Genomic DNA, 21,619 nt, shown 5'->3' on the forward strand with positions numbered 1-21,619 from the left:
TACTATGGCTGACTGAGAGAAACAGCTGCGTACCAGAACACCAGACACGCCTTAATTTCTTGCTGTGTTCCCAAGGTAAGTATTAACATAAATCTGATATCCACACTACGAACAATCGCATATTTGTAATTTTTGAGCACTTATATTGTTTACTATTTTTTTTTTACAACAAAGGAGACAGCTCAAGGGCACAAAAAAGGAAACAATAATAATAAAAAAAAGCCCGCTACTCCCAGCTCCTGCAAAGAATAAACAAAGTAGGCCGAAAGAGAGGTCAATTTCGGGAGGAGAGGTGTCCCGATACCCAAATGCGAGAGAAAGCCGCGTGCCAGAACACCAGACACGCCTTTATTCCTTGGCATATTCTGGACGTAAGTAACAACCCAGAGTGATAATAAGTAACAAGACACAGTTGATATCCACACTAAGAATAATTGCATACTTGATTTTTTTTGCGTTCCTACATTGCATACTCACAATACCTAACCTTGGCGGCTGTTCATGTATGCTAGGGAGGTTGGTGATGTATTTTTTTCATTTCATTTACACTTCCTTACAATTTTCAGGGAGCAAAGTTAATATTCCTTGCATGCATAACGGTATACACGAAAGGAGGAGAGTAGTAGGAGTGTGGAAGGGAGGAGGAGAAGGAGGAGGAGGAAAACGAGTAAAGGAGAAGAAAGTTGAAGGAGAAGGTTAGCGGGGACGATCACAAGGATGAGAGAACGAGCCATGAGAAACTAAAATATTCGCGTCATGTTACAGAGACCAACCACATGAATTACACAAAGGAGACACGTTAAATAAATGAGGTCTCTCTCTCTCTCTCTCTCTCTCTCTCTCTCTCTCTCTCTCTCTCTCTCTCTCTCTCTCTCTCTCTCTCTCTCTCTCTCTCTCTCTTGTTTCTTTTATTATATTTTATTTTATCTCTCTCTCTCTCTCTCTCTCTCTCTCTCTCTCTCTCTCTCTCTCTCTCTGTCTGTATCTACCTATCTATACATCCCTCTAGCCTGACCCGTGAGCGAGATAGTAATCGTCTATGCAATCAGCCCATCTCACCTTTCATTTCACTCGCTTTTCTCTTTCTCTTTCTCTCTCACACACAATGCAGAGGGGATCGATAAACGGAGCGTCACGGACCGGCCATTACGTTCTCGATTTACGCTCCCTCTTTAAACCCACGTCAAATATTCATGGATGTATTTTCCTTTTTATTTTTTTATTCGCATCCATGAAACCAAGACTATTGCTTTATGTGACGTGTGTGTGAGGGGGGGGGGGGGGGTGTACGTGTGTGTGTGTGTGTGTGTGTGTGTGTGTGTGTGTGTGTGTGTGTGTGTGTGTGTGTGTTTACTCATCAAAACCACGGGAAAAAAATTACCCACACATACTTCCAACTTAAAATTTCACCCACTATCACTTAACTACCTTGCGAGAGTGGACGGTAATTAAACAACAAACAATAGTACACTGTCTATCTTCATTCACAAGAGGGAGAAAGGGAAGGAAAAGTTGGGTATATACGTCGGCAGGCAGCAAAGTGTTCATGTTCATTCACTATAATCTGTCTCCTCTTCTGTTTTAATTCCCAGTCCAAACAAACTCGAGCGTGTATGAAGTGTGTACCTGCATGAATCAGGTGTTTAGCCATCACCACTTCATCATACATATAGTTACCCGGCTCTCCCTCACCTGCGCCTGTGAAAACGTATAAGGTGAGTTGCGTGCCTGGTCGGTGTTCCCTTCCCTTCCCCTCCCTTCATCATGATTACTCTGCTATCAGTCGGCGGGGTGCTCCACTCCCTTGCTCTCATCACCCTGACCAGCGATCCAATCTATGCAGCTATGCTCTTCGCCTTCCTCACTCTCGCCAACGTGTTTGATGACTTTCACACATTGGATAAGGCTTTCGTGGAGGATGTTGTGGGTGTGTCCATGGGTAGTTTTATAGGAGTGGTGATCGTTTGACAAGGCTTCCACACCCACATTTGATAGGATTTTCGTGGAGGTTGTTGTGGGTGTTTCCATGGGTAGTTTTATGGGTATGATGATCGTTTGACAAGGCTTCCACACCCACATTTGATAGGATTTTCGTGGAGGTTGTTGTGGGTGTTTCCATGGGTAGTTTTATGGGTATGATGATAGTTTGACAAGGCTTCCACACCTACATTTGATAGGGTTTTCGTTGAGAATGTGTGGATGTTTCCATGGGTAGTTTTATGGGTATGATGATCGTTTGACAAGGCTTCAACACCTACATTTGATAGGGTTTTCGTGGAGGTTGTTCTGGGTGTTTCCATGGGTAGTTTTATGAGCCTTGTGATAGTTTGACAATGCATCTGCACCATGAATGTGAAAGCACTCATGAGAACCCGATTAATCTCCTTTGTGGTCCTGGGAAGTATTTATTGTGAGAGCCGAAAGCCGAAAGCAGCACATTTTTTAGTTTCCCATTTTCTTCGCTCACTAAATATTGGCGAGTTGTCAAGTGCACCTCTCTACTCTCTCTCTCTCTCTTCCGCTTCCGCAAACACATCGTGAATCTTAGTTTTTCTTAATGAATGCTAAATATACTCTCTATCTATCTCTTTCTCTCTCACACATTCCTTCATTCACTTACACTCTCTCCTTCCCTCGCCAATAAATAAATAAACAAATAAATACATAGATGAATAAAAATCTCCTGCACTCGCTTATCACTTATACTTTCTCTCCCTCACCTCACCCAACCCTCCCCGACGCCGCTAATAGACACACTCCATCCTTTCTCCCCTTCCCAATTCTCCCATCAAGAGGTTCCCAAGCACAGCACACCTTCCCCACCATCAGCACTAATACATCTACCTCTACCACACCTCTCATTCCCTTCCCATCCCCACTAATACACTCGCCCACTCGTCCCAGCCTGCCTCCCTATCCCATCTTCCTCCCATCAAGTGCACCCCACCCCCTCCCCTTCCCTTCCCATCCCCACTAATACACTCGCCCACTCGCTCCAGCCTGCCTCCCTATCCCATCTTCCTCCCATCAATAGTACCCCCCCCCCCTTCCTCTCTCCTAGGTAGTTTCCACAGCAGGATAAGCAGTAAATCAGCAGAAGCGCCCTACTCATCAACGTGCTCTCCACTTCACTTACTTCACAACTTCCCCGGGGCTCGAACCCATGCTGGTAAAGGCCGTCTGCTTCCCCTGTACCCAACCACCCACCCAGCCACCCAGCCTTGTGCAATGGTGGTCTGTGTGCGTGTGGCCCCCCCCCGCCCCCTCCCCACACACGTTCTCTCCTCCTCTCCGTACCTGCAGTCATCCTTCGTTCGCCCTTCCTCCTCGCTCTAATCTTGCTCCTGATCTTTTCCTTCCATTTTCTCCTCAGCCAAGCCCGTCCGCGTCTGTCTGTCCTCCCTGACAACCCGTATTGTTTCGCCCTTCGTGTGTATCAGTCAGGCCACCCAACCCTCCCCGCCTCTTTTGTGTTCCTCCAATATGTCCTCTCCAGACTCACTCCTACTAAAGCTTTACACAAGACTGCCCGGAAAAAGGCGAAAAAATACCACATACGAGTCTTGTCCTCCCATCGCCGTGCAGGTATACCATTCCGCTAACTCACCCTGCTCCGTAACAGCCTCCAGAGCCTCCCTGGCCCCGTACCCCACGCGCGTTCAGTGCAAGCCACGACAGGGTATGAGTCACCTTTCAAGTGTTCTTCCAAACCCGGCATTACTCTGACACTTGGTAATGAAGACATAAAAATAAGTGAGGCAACTTCAATTATCCTGCACCTCTTCCTGTTCACCGCCATCCTTCCTCCCTCCTGTGTATCCTCCCCCTCTCCGCTCCCTCCCCTAGTTCTCCTTCTCCCCGAGCTACCAGATCCTACCTCCTGCAGCAAGCAGTCCACCAAGGGCGACCACTGTGCCGCCGCCAAGCAGGGCACCAGCGGCCGCCCGGAGCAGCCCCGCGAGCCAGTGTACCAGAGCGGAGCCACAACTCGCGCCAGTAATGACTCCTCGTCGTTGCTCAGCGCACAAACGCCACCTCTCAAGCGCTTCAAGAGTAATTTAGCGGCACTAAAATCTTCGCGTAATCCTGGCCACTGTGTGGGGCAAAGGGAAGGCCGTAATTAGAGCAAAGGTCATTTTAGTGTTGCGAGGCAAGATTTCCTCCAATGCGTGCGGTGCCCAGGGCAGGAAGGCAATCATGCGACGCCTGGGTATGGGCAGAAGGCTTGGGTGCAGGACCTCCACCCATCAAGCCCAAAGGAAAAACAGCCGCGCCCTTCCGCCCCCGTCAGGAGCTGTGGGCACACACGGTGAACAGTATTAGTTCCGAGACTCGAGAAACTCTCCGGAGTCACAGCAGCATCGCAAGGCCGTGCACGCGTGCCGTCATTATCGTGGCCAGCGGGCGGAGCTGATGGCTGGGTGCAGTGACCGCCGCATTTCCGTCCAGGCTCACTGTCCTGCACGGGCTCCACGCCGGTCTCCTGCAGAGCGTGTTGCTGGAGGCGAAGACACAACAGGTAGCTGGCAAGAGCGTCCCATCAATAGGGACTCTCCTTAGTCGTCACTTCAGCAACATTACGTGGTTTACCAAAGAAAAGACACTTCCGCCACGAGGGCCGGGCCAGCTCGGAAGTACTGCCGCCCACCACAGGGGGTCTTGGGGGTCACGCAGCCAGCTGGGCGAGGTCAGGTCCCGCCACTGTCGGGTGAGGAATGTTCCTTGTTTCGCGGGGCGGCGCACACCAGATAGCATCATAACGTACAGCCTACCCAGCGGCGCCGACCCTCCGAGGGCTGTCCGGGACGGGGCGGTCAGTCGGAGCCAGCCTACCACACCATTCCGAACACAATCAGTCTCCCCCCACCACGTCCAGCCACAGCGCAACCCCCCTCCCCCCGCCTCGTCTTGCAGCACCGCCACACCTGCATACGCCGCACGAGAACACAACACTCCCCCCACCCCCTTCCTCCACCACACGGCCAGTCACTCACCCGGTGCCATGCGAGGGGCGGGCAATTTCATATGTTAATGTTGTTGGCGGTTCAAGGTGAGCCGACACGATAAGCCACAACCGCCAGCGCGCCACACACACACACACACACACACACACACACACACACACACACACACACACACAACTTAAAACATTATGGCCGTGTATACACCATGTTAGCGACAGGCGACAAGACTTTATGAGAGAGGGGAGGAGACAGGGCATAGAGGGCAAGAGGAGGAGGAGGAGGAGGGGGAGCAAGCTACATATTCCTCTCTAACTGCAACACACACACACACACACACACACACACACACACACACACACACACTGATTCTAAGCTTTTTCGTTACCGTTATCTTGCTTAATAATCGTCCCCTGGTACTGCTGTTTTTTGCCATCGCTTCATGCAGAACTCTTTCCTTTCCCTTATTTATCTTTTTTTTATATATATAACGGAAGCAATTTGCCGGGCTTTTTCTTGTTCTGCGCTCCTTGGTCTGTCTCTCAACAAAAAGTTTTATAATCCCTCAAGTATATCAGACCTTCAATATTCTACGCATCTCGCAAAATGACGCAACTCCTCTCGTTCTATTATTCTTTTGCCGGAGCAGTGTTTAGTGGGCCTTTTTGTTGATGTTTTTGTTGTTTGCCCTTGAGCTGCCTCCCTTGCTGTAGGAAAAAAAAAAAAAAAAAAAAAAAAACACGCATCGCTCTTCCTCTTACTCGACTCTGATCTCATGCGTCTGTACCAAATACGCTCCCTCTTCCTCTTCCTCTTCACCTCCTACTCGACTCTGACCTCATGCGTCTGTACCAAATACGCTCCCTCTTCCTCTTCCTCTTCACCTCCTACTCGACTCTGGTCTCACACTTCCGTACACACGAGGACCAGACAACCCTAAAACCTGAAACGAGGAGCTTGTGTTTCTTGCGTCACATTAGGGCACCGTGAATGGATTATGCACCTGACAACCGTTGCGCAAACCCTTGTTAATGCTACACAGGGATTTATATGTATGTAAATGTGTGTATAAGTGTGTGTGTGTGTGTGTGTGTGTGTGTGTGTGTGTATGTGTTTTCAGGCACGTCCAATGTCCTACTGGGTCTCTCTAACGGGCTCCACTGTTTTCTTGGCGGGCCACAACTCATAACACACACACACACACACACACTAATGGTGGGTGTCTATGGCGCTCCGTGATCAGTGGAGGGTGGAGGAAGATAAGGACACACACACACACACACACACACACACACACACACACACACAGCACCTCCATATATGTGCTTCATTAGGCGGTAGTGACACGCAATACGCACACAATGACAAGTAAGAAAGAAGTTAAAATAAAATACATTGTGGATTTTCTTTCTCTATCTTTCATTAAAACTTGCTCTGTCGCCTTAAAATAAAGTATAAACAAAGGAGTAAATATAAAACCTAGTACCGTCTAAAAATATCAGACAAGTTAATAATACGAATAGTTAATGAAGCATAATACCAGACAAGTTAATAACACGTTGAGCTAATGGAGGAATATGTGATAAGGCTCCTGCAGCAAAAAACGTTTGTAAGCCTAAAGGAGAGGATGAAAAAAACGTTCCTTGGAGAGATGAAGAAGAAACAAGTGATAACCGCAGCTAATAAGGACCCCGTTAATGGATGCCAGGCCTCTCTCCCTTTCTCTTTCTCTCCTCTCCTCTCCTCTCTCTCCAAATTCACATTAAGACCTCATCTCACAGTTTTATATACATACACCCCACCCTATCAACCCCCCTCAACCCCACTCACACACACACACACACATTAAGACCTCACCCTCGCTTAACCTCCGCTCACCTTCCACCCACACACCTGCCCACGCCCCCCCCCCCCCACTCCCCAACATCCTTCCCTCCCATCCTCTGTGTAGGAGTTGGAGGAAGGGGGAAAGGGGGAGGGGAGGAAGGGAGAAAGAGGGAGGGGAGCAAAGGTGTTATCTCGGTCTAACATTAGCTCATCCCCCGCTGTGTGTGTGTGTGTGTGTGTGTGTGTGTGTGTGTGTGTGTGTGTGTGTGTGTGTGTGTGTGTAACTATGGTAATCTTGCTTACGCCTTAAAAAAAATGTCCCGAAAAGAAAAAGTAAACAGTATACTTCTTCCTCTCTTATAAAACAATATTGGAACTTCGCAGTTCTTTCCCTCCTTCCTTTCCTTCCTTCCTTCAATGCAGCGCTCAGTCACCCTTGTTCGTGGCTCTGTATACGCGGCGGCGCCAGGCAAGTAAATCACAGCTCCTTCGTGCATGTTACCCGCCTGGTCTTGTTTGTTTAATTACGCCAGCTTCAGACGGGGTTCAGAGGCCGAGTATTTACGATCACTGTTACTCATGGGGTGAAACCGAGCACGACTGGGCGACACGGGGCTGAGATGGCCATAGAAAGCACTTACATTCGCCTCTTGAAAGATTTACGCGTGGACATGTTTCAAACTTTCATGTAGTAACTAAGCTGCCACACTGCAAACAATACGTGAACCTTTTATGGCATTGCAAGCATGTGTTTTGTTGTTTATGGGTGCAGCTGTTCTCTGGATAGTCAGGTACGCCCATCAGGTAAATATATGGATCTTGGTGTAATAGTTGACTTTCTTTATTAGTTGGGTTACAGAGAGAGAACGCGACCACCAAGAACTCTTTGTAGGTGACTATGAATGTGAAGAGCCATAAAAAATCGCGTCTTAAAGTTATAGTGACGTGAATAATTATGGGGTGTGTGTTTGGAATCTCTCTCTCTCTCTCTCTCTCTCTCTCTCTCTCTCTCTCTCTCTCTCTCTCTCTCTCTCTCTCTCTCTCTCTCACTTAAGATTGCTACAACTTAACATGCCTACAAGAGAATGTTTCTTTGCTCCTCCCTCTCCTTCTCCCCTCCCCTTTCCCTCCCTCCCTCTCACCTGCAACATCCCTCCCCACCCCTTTCCCTCCCTCCTCTCACCTACAACATCCCTCCCCACCCCTTTCCCCTCCTCCCCTCTCTCCCCATCCCCCATTCTGACATTCCCCTTCACCCATCACTATATCTCTGCCCTTCACTCAGATCACAACACCACTACTACTACTACTACTACTACTACTATTGCTATTGCTACTACTATTCTTGACTCTACCATTACCATCACTCCCACTGCTATCACTCCGGCCATCACCACCACCACCACCACAATCACCACCCGCCAATTTGAGTACAAAACACACACACACGCACGCACACACGCACGCACACACGCACGCACACACACAAAAAAAAAAAGGCAGGTTGAAAGAAGGTCCAGATGAAGGTATATACCTGTTGATGTCACACCTTGCGCCACACCTGTACTAACATTCCGCGGGAGAGAGAGAGAGAGAGAGAGAGAGAGAGAGAGAGAGAGAGAGAGAGAGAGAGAGTTGCAACACAATAAATGCAACATAAACAGGAAGAGTAAAGCTTTCCCTACTAACAATATTACTTTTACTACTACTACTACTACTACTACTACTACTACTAATAATAATAATAATAATAATAATAATAATAATAATAATAATAATAATAATAATAATAATAATAATAATAATAATAATAACAATAATAATAATAATAACAATATTACCGCATCCTACCTTTACCTCAATTCTATTTTTTCTTTCCTCCTCTCCTTGTTTATAATTTATCTATTTATTAAATTGGTTGATTACTTAAATTTATTGTCATCACATTATTCCTCCTCCTCCTCCTCCTCCTCCTCTTCTAGCGGTAACCTTTTAAAACCAGACCTTAATATAAACACAAACCAGCCTAATAATAATACTCTCTCTCTCTCTCTCTCTCTCTCTCTCTCTCTCTCTCTCTCTCTCTCTCTCTCTCTCTCTCTCTCTCTCAGGTCGTTCCTCTTAGGCCGTGACGTCACAATGAAATGAAAAAAGCAACAAGAGACAAGAGAGGCACTAGAAGGAGAGGAGAAGGCGAAGGGGAGTACCATACCTTTCCTAAGACCCTGGGGGAGAGAGAGAGAGAGAGAGAGAGAGAGCGAGAGAGAGAGAGAGAGAGAGAGAGAGAGAGAGAGAGAGAGAGAGGTAGATTGTGACATGTTGGGAGTAAGGAAGGGCGGGGTAGGATGGGGTGCCGAGGTTAGGATAAGGTAAAGAAGGATTGAAAGGAGAAGGAAGGTAGAGCAAGGTATGATATTAAGTAAGGTAGCAAATGGTAGGGTAGGGTATGATAAGATGGGGTGGTATGGAATGGAGTAGTGTAGGGGAGGAACTAACAGGGAGCAGGGTAGGGTAGGGTAGGTTGGGTTGGGTTGGGTTGGGTTGGGTTGGGTTGGGTTGGGTTGGGTTGGGTTGGGTTGGGTTGGGTTGGGTTGGGTTGGGTTGGGTTGGGTTGGGTTGGGTTGGGTTGGGTTGGGTTGGGTTGGGTTGGGTTGGGTTAGGTTAGGTTAGGTTAGGTTAGGTTAGGTTGTGTTGTGTTGTGTTGTGTTGCGTTGTTAGGGTAGGGTAGGGTATGGCAGGGCAGGGCAGAGCAGGGCACCAAACTAAGACCTCCAACAGTGTCCATATGGTAGGTATAGAAAGGAGGAGAAAGGGAGGAAGAGGGTACAAGAAGGACCCATCAATACACCTGCTAACGAGATACCCCAGGTGTTCCCAGGTGGCCCGCTACACCCGACACCTGTTTAGCGCCACAACCCACCAGTTACACACTCCTCCCTCCTTATGCCCATCTTCTACACCCTTCTACACCGTCCTACAGCCCATCTGCCCCTACGCCCACGAGGTAGTTTAGGGAGGACGGGGCAGGTTTAAAGACTCGTTTAGGCCAGGTGACGTGCCCTTTAAAATCCGTGTGGCACACCTGGCCCGGCGTAACCACCTGTGATGTAGTTGTGAGTGGCCAGGTGCTGTCCTTGTATGTGCTTAAGTCCTTTACCCTCGACGGACAGGTGCGGGATGTGGGTAGTGGAAGGTAAGGATTAGTTAGAGGAGGAGGATAAGGGGAAAGAGAATAAGTAAGGTATAGGTGGAGTAGGAGGAGGTGATGGAGGACGAGAAAGAGGATACGGAGGTAGAGAAGTAGTAGGCGGAGGAATAGAACGTGGTAGAAGAGGAAGAGGATACGGAGGAAGAGAATAAGTAGGAGGTGGAGAAGGAGTAGGAGAAAGACGAGGACGAAGAAGGATGAGACGAGGAGGAAGACAAGGAGGAGGAGGAGGAGGAGTAGAAATTGGTGCACCTTCTCGAGTGGAGCGGTGGTAATGAGGATAAAGACAGTGGAGGAGGAGGAGGAGGAGGAGGAGGAGGAGGAAGAAGCGATCGTTGTGATGTGAACAGTCTGGTGTTGGTGGGGACGGTGGACAGCAATGGAAAGAACTGGATGATGGGGATGAAGCTCGGAGGGAAAGGGAGGGGGGGGGGGGGAATGAGATATAGATGGTGGATAAAGAAGGTGGAGGGAGGGGAGAAAATCATTGGACCGTGGATGATGGAGTGGTGGCGGAGGGACGGATGAGGTGGACGGGACACACGGATGAGCAGAGAACACACATACGGTAGCTCTTGGAATGCTGATGGAAATGATGGATGGAGACGGAGGAGGAGGAGGAGGAGGAGGAGGAGAGGTAAAATAATCCATAATACCGGAAGTGGTGGAGTGGATGAGACAGTGAATGGCGGTCGAGATGAAAGGGAGTGACGGGGAGAGGAGTGGATTTTTGTAGGTGGCAGTGATGATGGTGGTGGAGTAAGCGGAGCAAGGAGAAAGGAGGAAGGGAACAGTGAAGGCGAGCGAAGAGCGGGAGGAGGAAATACCAATAAGAAGTGAGAGGGCGGCGTGGCGCGGAGATAAAAACTGTATTACGGCAGAGGGAAAGCGGACACAGGGAGAAGGAGAAACAGGGGGGAGGAAGGAGAGGAGCAGAAAGGGAGAGCTGTAAGGTCAGAGGAAAAGATGGGTCTGCAAGAAGTGAAGGGGATGGCGACACCGAGACACGGAAAGAATCAAAGGAAAGGAAAATGAACACGAGAAGGAAAATCAGATAGTAAATGGGAAGAGCTGGAACACGGATGGCGAAACTCAGACTGATGCAAGAAGTAATGAAAGGAGACAGAGGAGAGACCATGAATGGGTGGGAGGGAAGGCGGGAAGAAGGGAGGAGAGATGGGAGATACGGAGGTGGTGCATGCTCGGTGGAGGGAAGATCAGCGGATAGACATGAACTCCCACATCATCCTTCATGTTACGATGCAACAACCTCCCGAGCATGTTAATCAAGGGCCAGCCACGCCTGCCTGCACCTGTCCCCCTCCTCCCACACACACACCGACAGCTGCTCGAAGCGTCCACTTGTCTGTCTCCGTGGCGGCCCGTTACTGCCGCGCCTCGCCAAGGAAAACACATGGGGGCCGGCAACACAAAAAACTAAGTCCAGCGCCTCTAGATGGTGGCGCGGCTCCGAGGAACGAACGTCCCTGTGTCACCGTGGCGGGCGGCGGGCGGTGGGAGGCGGTGGGTGCGAGGGCCGGCACTTCATCGCGCCGCTTGTCAGGGCTAATAACACTCTGTTGAGCAGCTACAATTTTATCAGGCGATCGCTAATTAAAGCACGGAGCTCTGCCTACTTATTCATGCTTCGCCTCTCATTATACTTCCCGCCTGGAGCAACTACCAGATCTGAGGGGCAGCCCAAGGGCGGCGCTGGAGTGGACGTGCCCCGCCGCCCTGCACCAGGTGGAGTTACTGCCTTATATACACAGTATCAACTCGGCGTATTTTATAGCGCCCGTCCGCGAGGCACGGCGGCTCTTCCCACCCCACACACGGCGGACGAGCCCTGCGTGCTGTCGCTGCTTGCACTCGATGTGGCTGCAGCGCGGGGGCAGCTTTCCCAATATACATCACTGTAGCTGCTTATTATCTCTTCCCAAAGTTTACTCCATCCTCCGCCCTGCCAAGGTTATGCCCCTGCCTTCCCCTAGCTTCTGCCTCCCCTAACCTCTGCCTCCATACCTCCCGCAATCTGCAAACGACCGGCAACTTCCTGGAAGAGGCTCGTTAAGGTGCAGCGGACATGCACGAAGGCCTCTCGGCGGCTCGGGCTGAGGAGAAAGATGACACGGTAGCCACTCCGAGGCGGCGGCCAAGTCTAGCACCAAACATTCAAGACGCGGACCTCAACAAAGGACGCACACCCCTTAGACACGCACATGCCCAGCACGGGGGCGAGCTGAACTTGATACAAATTGCACAGAACCGCCGCTGTGGGAGCCCGACCCTTCCGCGGTGAGTGGTTGTTGTGGGACTAAGATAGATAACTCCAGGTGCCTGCGGCCAAACGTGTGTGTGTGTATTTTCCTAGTTGTAGTTTTACAGGGCCTGGGCTTACGCTCGTGTGGCCCTGTCTCCATATCTGTATTTGTCCAGCTTTTCCGTAAAGTTGTGCGCACTCTTCGCCGATACTACATCCTCACTTAGTCTGTTCCAAACCTGTATGTTTCTTTGCGGGAAGCTATATTTTTTTATGTCTCTCTAGCATCTTCCTTTCTCATTTTTTTTACTGTGTCCTCGTGTGTTGCTGGTGTTTCTTCCTTCTCTTAGTAGTAACTCTTCATTATCTACATCTTCCATTTCATTCCATAATTTATAAATTTGTATTAGGTCTCCCCTTTCTCTTCTTTGTTCCAATGTTGGCAGGTCCATTTCCTTTAACCTTTCTTCATAAGGCAATCCCTCCAGTTCTGGAACCATTTTCGTTGCCATCCTTTGTATTCTTTTTAGTTTTTTTACGTGTTTCTTCTTATGGAGAAGCCACAAAGTTTCCGCATATTCCAATTTTTATCTAATCAAAGTGTTTATCATCTTTTTCATCATATCTTTATCCATGTAATGGAATACCATTCCTATACTTCTCACCATTCTATACGTATCTCCGAATATCCTATTTACATGACTCTCTGACTGACTGACTATGTGTGTGTGTATGAACATAAGAACATAAGAACGTAAGGAGTCTGCAAGAGGCCGGTTGGCCTATACAAGGCAGCTCCTGTTTATACAAGTGTGTGTGTGTGTGTGTGTGTGTGTGTGTGTGTGTGTGTGTGTGTGTGTGTGTGTGTGTGTGTGTGTGTGTGTGTGTGTGTAGCAAAAGAAAAAAAATATCTCCACACACTGCAAATCGAACCACTATTTTCCCGCGCACTGAAGCTGACTGTCAATGGTGGCTCTTTTTTTTTTTTTGTTTGTGTGTGTGTGTGTGTGTGTGTCTCTCTCTCTCTCTCTCTCTCTCTCTCTCTCTCTCTCTCTCTCTCTCTCTCTCTCTCTCTCTCTCTCTCTCTCTCTCTCTCTCTCTCTCTCTCTCTCCCCCACCTTGTCATCCCGTACGACACATCACAGGGGAGGGACGACAGTTTATTTTCCTGAACCATCGCGTCAGAACAAGCAAACAAGCTGCCGATCCTTTCAGACCTCAACAAATGAGCGCCCACATCCGACCCTTCCACCACCTCGCCGCCCATTTCTCACTGTTAGTCCGCCAGTCAGCACACTCATCCGTTACCATCACCGTCACCGCCGCGCTACCTACCCCCACCGCCATTCACCCTCACCGCCCATCTCCCCTTCTCACCCCTCACCACCTTTAGTCCATGCAGGCTGACCAAGGCAAGGGTCAAACGAGGACACTGGCAGGCGTGACACAGCACTAAGCCCAAGTCGAGGCACACGGCAAACAGACGGGCGGGTGTGCAACAGCCTCAATCATAACACGGGGCGGGAATGAGTGAAGTGATGTGCCGTATAAGGAGACGCGGGAGATGGGAGGGGCGGAAGGGGTTGAAAAAGCGCCTGAGTAAGCTTGGAAAAGCCTGAGGGGGATGTATATCGCCGAGGGAGGGGCGGGCGTGCAGCTCAGGACTGAGCAAAGAAGACGATTACAGGAGGGTGAGAGAGGGTGAGGTGAGGGACTGCGGGCGGGGGTGTGCGGGGGAAGCGAGGCACGGCGAGACGTGTTCCGAGGCCCTGATTACGGCCTGTGAGCCTCGGCGCCGACGGGGAAAGCAGCAAAAACGAGGACAAGCCTCGCCGTCGACCACATGAGGAAGCGAAAAAGTGCGCGGTGGGCTCAGGTGTAGGTGGTGGAGGTGTGTCTCCTGCCGGCCTGTGTCCACGGCGTCCCACAATGAGTGTCCACTTTACAGGGAAAGCCACCCGTCGCCTGCAATGCATCACAGACGGGCAGACCGCACGGTGGTCAAAGAAGTCTCGCTCAGACCACTGATAAAAGCCGGGGAAATCTGTGCCGCAAAGCCGCAGTCTGGCCCTCTTTTGATCCTGGTCTGGCAGCCGCTGCCCCTCGTCCCTCCAGCCGCCGCTGAGTTAAGGGAGCCACGGTGACTTTGGTCTCCCTTCGAAAGAAGCGAGAGGGGAGGGGAGGCAACTTTTACACTGGCTGCCTTACAAAAATGGTGAGCCACGGAGTCTTGCTTTGTTCCCTCCTCTCCTAGAAACTGCAATTTTCAGCTTATTAGTTTCAAGAATATCAGCCTCAATATAATTTTTTACCACATCCACCCCAACATAAATTTTAAACTTGTTTCGTGAAGTGTAACCTACAAAGAGCCACTTTAAATAGAAATATAATGCCCGAGATTGGTCTAAAAGTCATTTAATATCATTCGAAGGATCGGTCATCTCTTCACAGAAGGATGTACTGTAATTCTAGTAACACGTCAGTCAGTGTTCTGAGTAAACAGTAACACAGACAGGGACGTGGACACACCAGACGGCACCACAGTGACTACACACGCCTGGCAAACTCCCACCGCCTGGCTGACATACTCGCGATGTTGTTGCCGTATTCGTCGCCGCTATCAGTGTTGTTGTTATTGTGGTTGCTGATGCTGATGTGATGCTATTGGTGTGATGCCTGCATCGCAGAAACCATGAGCAGGATACGCATAGCAGATCATTGCTGCCCCGTGCAGGCCACAGTGTCCCTGCCCTCCCATGTATGCTTCTCTCGATTTTGAAGAAGTTAGTGCAGAAAACGTCGCCGCCTCACACACGGACTCGAGCAAACAGTTCCTTCCCGCAGCCTATAGCAGCCCTCCTCCCCTCCCCCCGGGCCGTGGCGGGACACACGCACCTGACCCAAAGAATTCAGTGCACAAAAACAACAGGTGTATTGTGCCGCCCCGCCCGGCCTTGAGCTGCGGCCACGTCCTCCTCCCCGTCGGCCTCCAGCCAGCGTCCCTGCGTCCGCATCCCTTGGCCGCCCGCCCGACCACAGCCGAAAAAAATGCAACAATTATCTGCGTTCCATCAGTCAGTCCGCCGTCTCTCGCCTGACGCTGAATAGAGGATGAGAAGTATCACGCGTAAAAGAATTCTTGCACCCAAAATCCTCATACTGTGTTTTATTCTTATACTTTATATTCCTTTACGCGTGTCTGGCAGGTGCTGGCCCGGGACGTGTTGTTATCGGGGCAGGCAAATTTAAATGCACGTTGTTTTTTGTGTGCCTGTGTGACTGTGGTTTAGGAGGCGAGCTCTTCCCCGCCGCGCCACACTCTTGTTGTCACCCGCACCGGCGCGAACAATGAACACATGGAAGACGTCATCATTGGGCTCCTGTGCCAAGATCTTGCGTTGTGCTCTAACATTTCCATCGACGGAACCAGCACCACATGTTTTTTTTCATTTCCCCGGTAGTCACACCAAAACTACGACCTACTATACCTCCACCACCCTAGAACAATTTTTTACCACCCCCACCACCACCATCACAACCCCAACCACCACCTCCACCACCACCATTACCATTACCATCACACCAAAACTACGACCTACCTCCACCACCCAAGAACAATTTTTTTTACCACCACCACCACCACTACCTCCACCACCTCCAGCACCACATCTATTTTCCCACTTCCTCGGTATTCACACCAAAACTACAACCCTCCCCCACCCATGAACAATATATTTTACCACCACCACCACCATCATCCCTTCAACCACCACCACCACAGCCTCCCAAACGCGCTTCTCCGACGATCAAGCATCTTACCAAGCGTCCCCCTTAAGAGGAATGAAGGAATAGGCAAGACTTCAACTGCCGGCCCCCTGATGATGACCCTGCACACATTTTGGGATGAAACACACGAGTGACTGATAACCTTTCATGACCACTGCACTTGTACCAATCACCACCACCACCACCACCACTGCCGCCACAACCACCACCACCACCACCGCCATGCACCTCTCACAGCCTTCATGCACTGTACACGATTTCCTTTAATTAATAACACACTAATTATTCCCTCCCTCCTCCCCTTCTCCACTACCACTCCTCTCACTCCCCTTCCCCTCTAACACTCCCTCTCACTCCCCTTCCCCACTAACACTCCCCTCTCACTCCCCTTCCCCACTAACACTCCCTCTCACTCCCCTTCCCCACTAACACTCCCTCTCACTCCCCTTCCCCACTAACACTCCCCTGCTCCCCTTCCCCACTAACACTCCCCTGCTCCCCTTCCCCACTAACACTCCCCTGTTCCCCTTCCCCACTAACACTCCCCTACCTTCCTCACAGTCTCCCAAAAGAAATAAGGAACACATGAAGCACTAGACGCCACTCCTTCCCTTTACCGCAAAAAAAAAAGTTAAAAAAATGAATGAGCGCCTCTCCATTGCATCACCCTCGCGCTCCCCACGCGGCCCTAAGTATCGCTAAGCACTATACTTAAGTCTCCCTTACAAAGCCTGCAGTAATGAGCAAGACTTAAAGCACCGGACGCCCAAAGAACGCAATAAAAAAAGGTGCGAGGCCTTGGCCCACCACTCACCGCCCACACTCTCTCCCTCCCGACTCTCTGCCTTCTCTTGTTTTGGCTGGAAGCGAGTCGAACTATTCCTCAGTGATGTTAGACGCCATTTTCTTTCATACTCTACTCTATTTAGGAGCAGTAAGTAGCGGGCTCTTTTTTTTTTCATTATTGTTTTCTTCTTCTTTTTACGCCCTTGCACTGTCTCCTCTGCAGAAAAAAAAAAAAAAAAAAAAAAGTGAGGTTACCCCCTACTCATGGCGCACCTGACATCACTGTAGCCGAGCCAGGATTCAGGACGTTTCCTAACTAGAAGAAGGTAATGTTATAATTGTATTTCGTAAAGAATCCTTATAACCAAAAACTAACTAAAATTATGGGTATTCTTTTTCTTGAACAGAACGTTGAATAAACAACAGAACAATAATATGAAAACACGTATAGCCACCGTTGCCAGGTCATCGTACTCAGAGCACAGTATTTACCGGTTTCTGACGCCTAACTATTGCCAAGAAACATCAGGATCTAACTCTTTTAACGATAACTATAAATTAGTTTCGTTATTGGAGCCCAGAAGACAGTTTGGGGGTAGGAAGTCGGGAAATATAATCGGCTGAGTACGACAATCTGGCAACGTTGAGGCTGTAGCTCCGTGGCCCGAGCCAGCCTATACGCCACTTTGCGGGTGTCAGATACCACAAATTGCATATTTTTACTGAGCAAAGCAGGTGATGTCACTTATTGTGACTAAGTGAGCTTTCATATTTATCTATTTGTGTATATTTCATGGAGGCAAAACTTTCATTATTAGTTTCGTTTTTACTAGTGACACGAATATGTGACTTTTTAACAACAGAATTTCACTCAAACAAGTGAATCAGACTCCACAGAAATATTACCAGTGTGTGTATGAATGAATACAAAGATAAGCACATACTTTGATTTAACTCTAGGATGTCTCGTGGATCATTAATAAATAAAAACAAAATATCTGGATAGGCAACTCTTTAGCCCGTTACCGGCTATGGCTGCCAATAAAAGTCCCTCCGCCAAGTCTGTACCCCCCATTTGGTGATTGTTAGGTGCGCCTATTCAATTTTGTTCGGCCATCTTCCTTCCTCCCATCACTCCGTTTTTCCTTCCACTATAACCCCGTTTTTCTTGCCACTCCTCACTAAAGGCCACACCTTCCACTAGTTTGCCCTCACGTTACCCGCCCGTTTTCATGACTTCCTACACCACCCCTTATCGGCCTTACTTTACTTCCCCTTCCTTCCATGAACCCCATACTCATTTTCCCTTCTCCCCTGCTTCCCCTTCCTTCCTTCCATGAACCCCATACTCATTTTCCCTTCTCCCCTGCTTCCCCTTCCTTCCTTCCATGAACCTCATACTCATTTTCCCTTCTCCCTTACTTTCCCTTCCTTCCTTCCATGAACCCCATACTCATTTTCCCTTCTCCCCTACTTTCCCTTCCTTCCTTCCTTCCATGAACCCCATACTCATTTTCCCTTCTCCCCTACTTCCCCTTCCTTCCACGCACCCCATACTCACCCCACGTCTCCCACACCATGATAGCATCGGCCCCTTTATTGTTTCTTCGATTTATTCTTCTTTTCATGATAAAAAAATTTCTCCAGCAACACGCCCCTCCCCTTCCTCCTCAGTGCCCGCCCCCATCCCCCCCACCTCCTCGCCTCCTTCACACTTTATGAGGCCTTCTGCAGCGCCTACCCACCACCCCCGCGATGACTTACAATTTATTCATTTATTCTCAAGGCGAGCTGGGCACCCGCCGTCATGATAAACCCGGCGCCCAAAAGAGGGAGCGTCGGCCGTGCCTCGGCAAGCATTGTGCCGCCACCCTCCTGTGCCACCTCCACCCCCTCCACCCCCTCCTCCTCCGCCTTGTTCCTTCTCCCCCCCACCCTCTGCCTTATCTTCTGTCTGTCCCTCCATCCCCCCGTCGCATACCTTTCTCTCTTGTTTTCTTGTCGCATTCAGAAAGCAACAACATCAATAATAATGAAAATAATAATAATAATAATATTGAAACAGTAGTTCGGCAATAAAGGGAACACAATACAGAAAAAAAGGGTAAGGAACACATTAATGAAGGAAGAAAGGAAGGCCATAGAATAACATTGTTTATATCGAATGGTGTCAGTGACTAAATAACTGCACGAGTGAATAATAATAAAACATTTCCTCAACTGCCCAAAACCCCAAACGATCCCAAACTACTAGTCAAGCAGAAAACCACTGTCAAGGAAATCTATATATATCAACTAGAGCCCCATTCCTCCAAAATAATATTGTCACCTTCGTAAACAAACTAAGTCATTATCTTCTAGTTTTAAGAAAATCAGGAAAGAACTGTCATCATCTCATTTGTCTTAAGATTTAGGCAGAAATGAAAAGATCAATTCTAGAACACCCAAACCCTGAATGACGAAGGCAACTATACAAAAATGGGCATCACATGTTGAAAAATTGATGTAGACAAAAACCTGGAAATCACTGAAAAATGACTTAGGCGATTATTTTATGAGGGTGACGATATGTCCTTCTTTGGCCTACCTTACCTTACAATGACATACCCTACACTACCATACCCTGCTGTGGCGGACCTTGCTTTGCTCTGCCCTGCCCTCTCCTACTCTGCTCCTTGCTGCTTTGTCTACCTCTTCCCTGGTGTCCCAAAACTCTTATCCAGTGCCTCTTGGATTTTGTGTCCCATCATTTGCTTCTTGGGTCATGTGTCCTTTGCCTTGGGTCTCAAACTTTGTCCCTCTTGCCTCTTGCCACTTGTTTTTCTTCCCTGTGACCCCTTGTCCTTTGTCCCTTACACAGTGAATCATTGTACCTGCGTCACTAGTCTACTCCAGTCTTGGCTACACCCCGCCTTCCCCATCTCTTCACACCACTCCTTTACTCCCCTCTGCATGCCCTCCTTCTTGCCCCACCTCTCCTGCCCTCCCCTTACCCCACCTCTCCTGTTCTCCCCTTCCCCCACCTCTCATCCCTTCTCCCTTGCCCCCACTTCTCCTGCCATCCCCCTTGCCCCACCACTAATGCCCTCCTCCTTGCCCCAACCCTCCTGCCCTCCCCTTGTCCCACCTCTCCTGCCCTCCCCTTCCCCCACCTCTACTGCCCTCTCCTTCCCCCACCTCTCCTGCCCTTCCCTTGCCCCACCTCTCCTGCTCTCCCCTTGCCCCACCTCTCATACCCTCCCCTTGCCCCACCTCTCCTGCTCTCCCCTTGCCCCACCTCTCATACCCTCCCCCTTGCCTCACCTCTCCTGCCCTCCCCTTGCCCCACCTCTCATACCCTCCCCCTTGCCTCACCTTCTGCCATCCCCTGCCCCACTTCTCCTGCTCTCCCTTGCCCCACCTCTCCTGCCCTCTCCCTTGCCCCCACTTCTCCTGCCCTCCCCTTGTCCCCACCTCTCCTGCCCTCTGCTTGCCCCATCTCTCCTGCCCTCCCCGTGCCCCATCTCTCCAGCCCTCCCCTTGCCCCACCTCTCCTGCCCTTCCTCTCGACCTACAAGCCCCAGCTGGCCATTTAAAGTATAAATTACATTCAAACAAACAGCCACATCATGTTACTGCCAATTGCATGACTGACAACTTTTAACCCTGCACTGCCTACATAATGGCAACAAGCAGCCACATCCCTGCCTGTCTCCACTCTGCCCCTGCCTCCCTCTGATGTCTGCCTGCCTGCCTGCCTGCTGCCCCCCTCTTATGCCTGCTTGCCTGCCTACTACCTCCCTTTTACGGCTGCTTCCCTGATTACCCCGTTCCTTTTTTTCATTTCCTCCCTCTCTCTCTCTCTCTCCTTAACTGCTATCCCTCCCTTGTCTACCTCTCACTTCTCACAGTTCTAACCTAGTTCCATTCCCTACAATCTCCCCTGACATCCTGTAGTTAAATTCCAAAATACCTCCCTTACTTCCTACCTGGCCACCATCAACCCCAAATCAAATCCTTTTTAGCTCTATTCCACCCTCTTCCTCACCATGCCATCCCTCCCTCACAGTTCCAACCTTGCTCCATTCCTTACCATCTTCCCTGACCTCCTGTAGTTAAATTCCAAAATACCTCCCATACTTCCTACCCTGCCACCTATCAACCCCAACTCAAAACCTCATCAGTTCCATTCCACCCTATTCCTCCCCATGCCATCCTTCCCTGCCTCCATCACCACCATCCTCATCTGTTCTCTCTCCTGTCCACTCTATCCCTTCCCCATTCACAGCCTTCAACCCCCGAGTCTGGACGTTTCCACCCCTCCTCCCTCAGCCCACTTGAGACCACAAACACATCACTGCTTCCTTTAACATGCAGGGCGTATAACATGAATTCGTGGCGGCCATATGCAAGATGTTATGGCCTATAAGATTAATGATCCATGTAATTTTGATGCAGTAAAGTTGTGGTCTGAACAGGTGAGGTGAATGAGGCAGGGAAGGAGAGAGGGAGAGAGGGAAAGGTAAGGGAAAGGAAAGGTGTCAAATAACTTGTAGGAAAACAGTATATAACATTTTACCCTTCCCACTGCACACACACTAAAAGAATCATAAATAAATCAATAAAACCACTAGAGCATTCTCCTCTAACCATTCCCCCTGTAGTACTTCCCCAGGCATGACATTCCTATACAATGCAAATGTAAAATATGCTGCAAGTGCCACCCATGTTTGTTTTTCTTTTCTCATTTTCTTTCTTTTTTTAAGTGTGTGCCTCCAGGATGTAATAAGTATGACCAGTCCCTGCACA

General features: G+C 49.5%; 1 protein-coding gene and 1 long non-coding RNA gene across 2 annotated transcripts in view; both read right to left on the reverse strand.

The window, feature by feature from the left end:
* Positions 1-21,619, reverse strand: part of LOC127007465 (CLIP-associating protein 1-A-like) — an 82,029-nt gene that overhangs the window by 50,666 nt on the left and 9,744 nt on the right. The gene's annotated exons all lie outside the window — the stretch shown is intronic.
* On the reverse strand, positions 1,286-6,725 carry LOC127007466 (uncharacterized). The gene is made up of 3 exons (XR_007760261.1): positions 5,799-6,725; positions 2,255-5,733; positions 1,286-2,164 (listed from the first exon to the last, which is right to left on the reverse strand). It is a non-coding gene; the product is annotated as an uncharacterized LOC127007466 (long non-coding RNA).

Source organism: Eriocheir sinensis, chromosome 35, assembly GCF_024679095.1.
Source record: "Eriocheir sinensis breed Jianghai 21 chromosome 35, ASM2467909v1, whole genome shotgun sequence".
NCBI classification, from domain to species: Eukaryota; Metazoa; Arthropoda; class Malacostraca; order Decapoda; family Varunidae; genus Eriocheir; species Eriocheir sinensis.